The sequence below is a fragment of the Tamandua tetradactyla genome, chromosome 17 (genome assembly GCF_023851605.1).
Source record: "Tamandua tetradactyla isolate mTamTet1 chromosome 17, mTamTet1.pri, whole genome shotgun sequence".
NCBI lineage: Eukaryota > Metazoa > Chordata > Mammalia > Pilosa > Myrmecophagidae > Tamandua > Tamandua tetradactyla.
Window position 1 is genome coordinate 65,853,104 of NC_135343.1, and position 7,892 is coordinate 65,860,995.

At 40.8% G+C, this 7,892-nt stretch overlaps 1 pseudogene across 1 annotated transcript; it reads left to right on the forward strand.

Moving 5' to 3' along the window:
* The first annotated feature begins 951 nt into the window (after positions 1–951).
* Positions 952–3,338, forward strand: LOC143661221 (immunoglobulin kappa variable 4-1 pseudogene; annotated as a pseudogene). The gene is made up of 3 exons (XR_013164457.1): positions 952–1,017; positions 1,201–1,557; positions 3,208–3,338. The product of XR_013164457.1 is annotated as an immunoglobulin kappa variable 4-1 pseudogene (transcript).
* The last annotated feature ends 4,554 nt before the right edge of the window (positions 3,339–7,892 follow it).

Consider the following 7,892-nt stretch of genomic DNA (forward strand, 5'->3'; position numbering starts at 1 on the left):
CAGAAAAGTAGGATAGGTGAGGCTGCAGAAGTGTCCTTTGCTTATTGTCTGCCTCTCCCAGATAACTGAAAGGTTCAAGAGGTCAGGGGCTCTGTTTCACTCATTCCATAACCTAATTTTCTGGGGCTAGAAGGGTTTGTATTAGTATTTGTATAATTCTATAAATATTTTTGGCTTTAGAAAGAATAAGTGCAAATCTGCTCTGAGACCTTGGGATGTGGAGCTGTTTAATTATTACCACTAGGTGGGGTAGTTACCCCTTAAGTGTGTAAAGTATTCACAAGATACTGAATAGTTTATTTAAGAAACTGGTGTGAGGAATGGTGATTTGAGAAACTGGTGGATCTAAAGGACAGTGCGAAGGGTAACTTGTAAATATCTGGTGACTCATTTTCAGAGACATTATTTGGGTTCAGAACAATATGCGTGGTCTGGTTTGAGATATCTTGAGGGGATTTGAGAGGTCAAAGAATTTCTAATATATTTAAAATTCAGAATAGACAGATAGATGCACAATCTGTGCACTGCATCCTAATTCTATCCAGTTACATGAATGTATTACACACAGTTTCTGGTACCATTTTTTTAAAAGGTCAATTAACTCAGAGATTTTGTACTCACAGACAAATATATTCTATTACAAAATTAAGCATAAAAGATGATTATTGGTAGTTTGAATCATAAAGTTGATAATAAAATATTTTAAATTCAGCAGTTTTCTAAAGTTTGTTGAAAAAACTAGTTTTAGTTGATTTCTGGGACATTCGCAGGACAAACTCACATATCCTGTGGTAATGTTATTTTGTCCCCTTCCTTCTGTTATCTGTCTTCACAGCTCACTGCACAGCACATTTCCCTTTATACCTTGTGCTGATTTACATAGACTCCTGGGGACTCGGCTGTTGCTCAGACTCTATTAATGGGGATTCCCTGGAGATGGGGCCTGAGTGCACCAGACGGTGAGCAAGATGCTGTCACAGTCCCAACTCCTCATTCTCCTGGGGCTCTGGGTCTCAGGTGAGAGCTTCAGAAGAGCAATGTCTTTATAAAGCTGGAGACATGGTTTTCACATGCAGAGTGTACAGACTATTCCATCTCAAAATGATCTGATTATATATGATAAATGAGGAAGCCTACATGTGAATATACATTTCATATATTTGTGATTTATTGTGTGATCTTGTTCTCTTCTGCCTGCAGGTGCCAGTGGGGACATCGTGATGACCCAGTCTCCAGGCTCTGTGGCTGTGACTCCAGGGGAAACTGTCACCATGAGCTGCAAGGCCAGCCAGAGTCTTTCATCCAGTATCTTACCAGTGAACTACTTAGCCTGGTACCAGCAAAAACCAGGACAAGCTCCCAAACTGCTCATCTACTTAGCATCCACACGGGCATCTGGGGTCCCTGACCGATTCAGTGGCAGTGGGTCTGGGACAGATTTCTCTCTCACCATCAGCAGAGCCCAGGCTGAAGATGTGGCCAGTTATTACTGTCAGCAATATTACAACTCTCCTCCCACAGTGCTTCAGCCTCGAACACAAATCTCCTCTCCCAGCTGTGGGGCACTGAGTCCTGCCATAGCAGCTGCTCCCCTCCTCCCACCCCTTCATATTGAAACTTTGTGCCTCATCTTAGTTAGTCTTCCTGTTTTACTTTTTCCTTCAATGGACTCTGTCTTTCCTTCAAACCTTCTTTATCCTTGTTACTGAAGCAGTTATGCTCTATCTCCTTCCTAACTGTCCTTTTCCTTCACTTCTCTTTCCTTTACTCATTCCTTCAAACACAATTCTGTAGTTCTACACACTTATTGGGACTAGTTTCCTTTAATATGCAATGCTTCCTTGAGCCTGTAAATGCAGAGAGACAGGAGGAGCGAGAAAAAGAGCTGCCTAGTTAGGAGTCTTTCAGGGGGGAAATGTTAGGGGGAATTCCCGGTATATTGGTATTTAGAATAGTTAGGGTCTGAATGTGCCATGTTTTCTGTCTATTCCCTGCAGTTCAAGTTGTTCTTCTCTGCTCTCCCTGGTGTGAAGGTGGTGAGGAGGAGGGAGTCAGTGCAAAGGGGCATGAAGGAGTGAGGTTGGCAACTTGGTCAAGGATGGGAAACAGTCTTTGTCAACAATAAGATAGTGTTTTCATATTTGACAGTGCTAGGTGTCCATCAAGTTTCTTTTCCTTGGGTATTTTATACTCATGTCTTTACACTTCTGTTAAATCTAGAATATTTTACATGCTTGCATACACAATACATTATCCCATTTTAGTGATATATTTGTGAATGGATTTGTTATAGTTAATACTTTTCTTCATTAATTTATCTTTTATTTTGCAGTTATTAAATTCTGAGAATCTACTATATTTGCTTTATAATAATTGTATTAAGGAATTAAAGACATGCGTCTGCCTCTTGGGTTTAAGTTTGAAGGTGTTTTACTTTGCTAGCTGCCAGAATGCAACACACCAGATATAGGTTAACTTTTAATAAAAGGTCAAATTTTTAAATTTATTAAGAGCAAGTGGTTCTTCAGAGGAAAGGCAGTAACTTTCATCTGAGGTTCTTTCTTACACAGGAAGGCACAGGGTGATCTCTGCTGGCCTTCTCTCCAGGCCTCTGGGTTCCAACAACTTTCCCCGGGGTGATTCCTTTCTGCATCTCCAAAGACCTGGGCCAAGCTGCGAGTCTGAGATGAGGTATGCTGAGTCACTTGTGCTTTGGGTATAAAAAGTTTTAGGAAACTACCTCCTATTCCTAGGTCTTGAAGATGTTGCCCTACATTTTCTTCTAGAGGTCTCATTGTACTAGTTCTTATATTTAGGTGCTTGATCCACTTAAATGAATTTTTGTATAGGGTGTAAGGTAAGTGTCCTTTTTCACTCTTTTGGCTACTGGTATCCATTTTGCTCAAGCTGCCAAGTTGACAAGGGGTGAACTGTCATGGTCAGTTACCTACCTCTCTCTGATGTTGCTGCTCTGGTGGAAGGTGTGAAAGAGCCTCAAGCAAACAAGGTTTAAATCTTTGCAGATAAGGAAAAGCTACTTTAGATACACATGAAAACAGCTGTAATTTCCAGATAGTATTATAAACAATCTTGAGTGAAATAGGTCTCTGAGGTATGTATAATCACAAGGAAACAGTGTGGATAAGCTGCTTTTGAATTTGTTGGCATAACCTGTGCATTGGTGTTATTTGTTCATTCTAATTGCAGGTGCCTGTGGGGACCTTGTGAAGACAGAGCCTCCAGTCTCCCTGGCTGTGTCTCCATGTCTGAGGGTCATCTTCAGCTGCCCTAGTATTTTATGGAGTGTCAGTCAGAAGAACTACTTAGCCTGGTACTAGCATATGATAGTTTGCAAGCTACCAGAGTGTGATATACCAGAACTGGAATGGCTTTCAAAAAGAAGAATGTGATAAGTAGCAATTTTACAGTTCTGAACTATAAAAATGTGCAAACTAAGGCCTCCAAGAAAAGATACCAAAGGAAGCTGATGGGTCAGGAGCATGTATGTCAGCTGGGAAGTCACATGGCTGGCATCTTTTGTTCCCTTGCTCCTGGGCTCCATTGATTTCAGCCTCTCTTCTTGTATGGGCTCCTCTCTTCTCCAGGGCTGGCTTTCATCCTTTGGCTTCCCTTGTCTCCCCTAAGGTCTAGCTTGTTTAAAATCTCATAGTGACATCTCTCAGGCTCTAAACATCTCCAGACACCCATGTCTCTGTTCTCCCAGTGTCTTCTCATGACTCTGTCAGCTCTGAGGCCTCTGTCAGTTTTGACTCTTTCCAAAATATTTCCTTCTAAAGGATTCCAGGAAAATAATCGAGACCCTCCTGAAGTGGGTGGAGTCACATCTCTCTCTAATTGAAAGTCACCCCAACAATTGGGTGTCTCACAATTCATGGAGATAATCTTATCAAAAGATTCCAACCTAGAAATTGAATCAGCTTTAATAGAAATGGCTGCTCCCATAAGATAGGAATAGGTTTCAAACATGACTTTCCTGGGGATAATAATACTTTCAAACTGTCACACAGCAGAAGCAGAGGTCAGGAGAGGCTGCAAACTGCACATTACCTCATAATCCACTGGACATTTGGCACCCCTGACAGGTCCCTGGCAGTTGATAACAACAGACTTCCTTCTTAGCATCAGTGGGCTCCAGGCTGAAGATGGGCAGATTACTTCTGTCTGAAGTATTATAACTTTCCTGTGGTGATTCACTGTTGAATACAGTATGCTCCTCTGTGCTGCTTGTCAGCATGTCTGTTACAAAGTAGCTGTTTCCTGTTCACACAACCCTGGACTTGCCTACCTCCTCTATCTGCTTTGAAAGTTTCCTCCTGATTACTTTTCAAAGAGGTTTTCAGAGTCCGGAAGACATTTAAAAGGTCTGGTGTCTTTAAACCCTTTTTGTGATGATCACTGTGGACAATGCAGTAAAGATCTCTGTTTTAGTTTCCTATTACTCCTGTAACAACTCCCACAAACATTAGAAATGACTCATTTACAGTTCTGCAAATCATTAGAGCAAAATAGATCTCATTCAGCTAAAATGCTTGTATGGCAGTGTCCCCTTATCATAGCCTCAAGGGGTGAATCTGTTTATTACCTTTTCCACTTTTAGAGACCTCCCAATTCCCTGGCTTGTGCCCCCTTCACTGTTCTTCATAGTAATCAGCACTTCATCTCTTGACCCTGCTTCTGTTATCATGTGTTTCTCTGACCACAGTCCTGAGAGATTCTTTCCTTTATTTTTTTCATGGGCAGGCACCGAGAATGGAACCCTGGTCTCCAGCATGGCAGGTAAGACAATTCTGCCACTGAACCAATGTCACATCCCATGGTTCTTTTCTTTTAGGGGCTCGTATGTTTTCAGAAGGGCACTCAGATAACCAGGGTAATTTCCCATCTCAGCGTCCATGTACTTCATGATATTTTCAAAGTCCTTTTTGCCATATATGGTAACAGATTACAGACTCAAAATTAGTTTTGAGAATGTCTTTGGGGGTTATTAATCTAACTCACAAAACCATCTGCATTTCTCACATTGTCAGGCCCATTGTCAATAAATTCTGTATAGATGGATGCACATGACTGAAGCAAGCAAAGTCCGTGCAGCCCTGACTTGTTTGAGACCCAGTGAGATTTATACTCTGATGAATGAATATTAAACCTCTCTGTTTTAATTCTTTCTCAATTTCTTTCTCTCCCATTTTTCCTTGTCATTTTCTCCCACATCAAAGGGTTTTCAAGATATAATCCTGGCCACTTCAGATTAAAAATCCCCACCAGTGGCTCTGTACAGCTTCCCACTGTCCCTTCCTACTGGGCCCTCTTTCCAGCCAGGACTTTCTGCTCATCATTTTCTGACTGTAGTTCTTTGTGGTTCTGCTTAGTTCCTTTGCTCAATTCTGTCTTTTCTTCTTAAAACAAAAGACAGCAAAACCAAAAGGATGGAAAGTCATTTCTCTCATCCATATTCCTTCTAAAGACCTTTCTCTAATTTGCTAATGCAAAGTATCCACTGTGTGAACAATTAGCTTTCCCTTCTTTAGTAACAATTGGCTAAATCATCATATGCACTCATTCATCCTACAACATAATTGGGTGCTTTCATCAGGCCCTGCAGCTACAACAGGAATGAACATTACATTGACCACAATTTTTGAGAATGCTGATGCATATTAAAGCTGTCTGTGTGTGAATCAACTCTTATAACTCACTTAGCCTGATGTTACATCTGCAACAGGAACACATGTGCCGAATTTCCCTAATTAAGGGCATGGGGCAGTGTGAGAAAATAGGCAGCAGAGTGGCTCAGTTCTTCAAGCAATGTTCCAAGATCACTCCCCTCTATGACAGATTCCATGTCTGGAATTCTATCAATGTGAAAGCATGATGATATAGTCAAAGAAGGGACAAATTCTGACCACCCTTACAGCTAATTCTGTTCTTCCTTGTGTTTTCATAGCCTAGTATTCAGCCCTTATCCTGTGAATGTGGTTTAATGAAAGGATATCATTCATGGGTAACAGAGGTGTAAAACACACTCATTGTACTGGATGGAGGAGAGAGGAATCAGCATCACTCAACAATGAAGTAAATGGGATAACAGTTTCTTCTCTCCGAGTTCAGGAATCTCCTTTAACATGAGATATGTTGATAAACACATATTAGCATTTATAAGTTAATAACCAGTGAGCAGTTCATTAGTTCTCAGTGCTGTAGATTAGGAGTCTGTCTGAGCACAGTGTGAAGGGTTCTCTGCTCAGGGTCTTAGGATAAAATCAAGTAATCAGTGAGACTCTGTTCTTTTCAGAGCTTGGAGTTCTCTTCCAAGCTGATGTGGTTGGACAGAATCACTTCCCTGGGTGGTAGGATTGAGATCCTATTCCTTGTTGGCTGGGTGTCATCATCTCCTGCAGGCTGCCCTCATTCTTTGCCATGTGGCACCTCAACCTCCACAGTCAACATTGGATATTTTCTGCCATGTCACATCCTAATTATCTACGAATTTTGCTGAGTTCTTCATCTCTGGCCATTACAGCAATATGTAAAGGGTTCCTGTGAAATGGTCAAGCCCATTTGAATAGTTTCTGCTTTTTAATGTCAACAGATTTTATTTCATTTGCAATCAATGTCAAAAGATTTCATTAAGTATGCAAAATCACTTCATAGCAGAACCTAAATTAGTGTTTGAACATCTGGGACATGGTTTGTACTTGCTGGCAGCCAGGAAACTTGAGTACCCTCTTATATTCTACTTACCTCAATGCTCTTTTTATGTTTTATGAAGTATTGTTTTGCCCCAATTTTAATTTTTGGCAGTGAGGAGTTTGGGAAAACTTAAATTTAAAAAGTCATGATATGGCTTTAGAGAAGATGATACCAGCTTTATCTTCCCAGCTGGCACAGAAAGGATAATTATTCCACATTACCCACTTCTTCACAGTGTTAATGCCCATAAAATGACATAGAAAATATCTGCTGAACAACTAATGAATTCTGACTCATGTTCCATGGAATCTCACTGCCCTTAATCTAAACCCACAGCTCTCATCCAGACTTTATTGGGTGCCTAGAATCAGGTCCTTGTCTGCTTTTCACATTTTTGACTTTCTTAATCATACAAGACCACATCCTGTGCATTTTTGGAAGTGTTTTTCCCTGAGCATTGCAAGCCAAGTCTGTATTTATTCATGCATGAGGTCAACTGCCTACTCTTCAGAGAGAACATTCCCACACATTTTATGTGGACCCCTGACACTGTCATTCACATGACACAACCTGCGTCATCACCATGTCATCTATGACAATCTCAAGTTATTTAATGCATGTAGGCACAAAAAGGAGCCTCTATTGTACTGAGGCAAGAAAGTGGTCAATTACAAAGTAGAAATTTAAATTAAGAATATATGCATATTACCTTCATGGAAAAGCACCAAAAATAAACCATGGATGAAGGCAAACAAGAAGCAAGTACTGGCATCTTTAAAACCCATATATATGGTGGACCAAGAACATGGTGGACCTTTGACTGAGTAGGAATGTCTTCCTGGGGGGTTGTGTCTGGGCCACCCCATTGCTCAATGCCTGAAAATTGCACTTTCACTTGATGTACTGGGTTCATATGGAAACAGCTACTGAAAAATAAATGTATTATTAATTAGAACTGAAACAATATCTGCCTTAGTATGTACCACATTAAGGGAAGCTTCTTGGTGGCAGAAGGGGGGTTGCTTTGCAGAAAAAGTGGAAATTATGAAACAGGAGGGACTGTGTTGTGTATAAGATTGCTAAACTCTCTCAAATTTTCTCTCTCCCTCTGACTCTGTTCATGATGAGGGATGACTATGAAATGGACCTGGATATACGTCGCCCCACTTGTCCTGTATCAA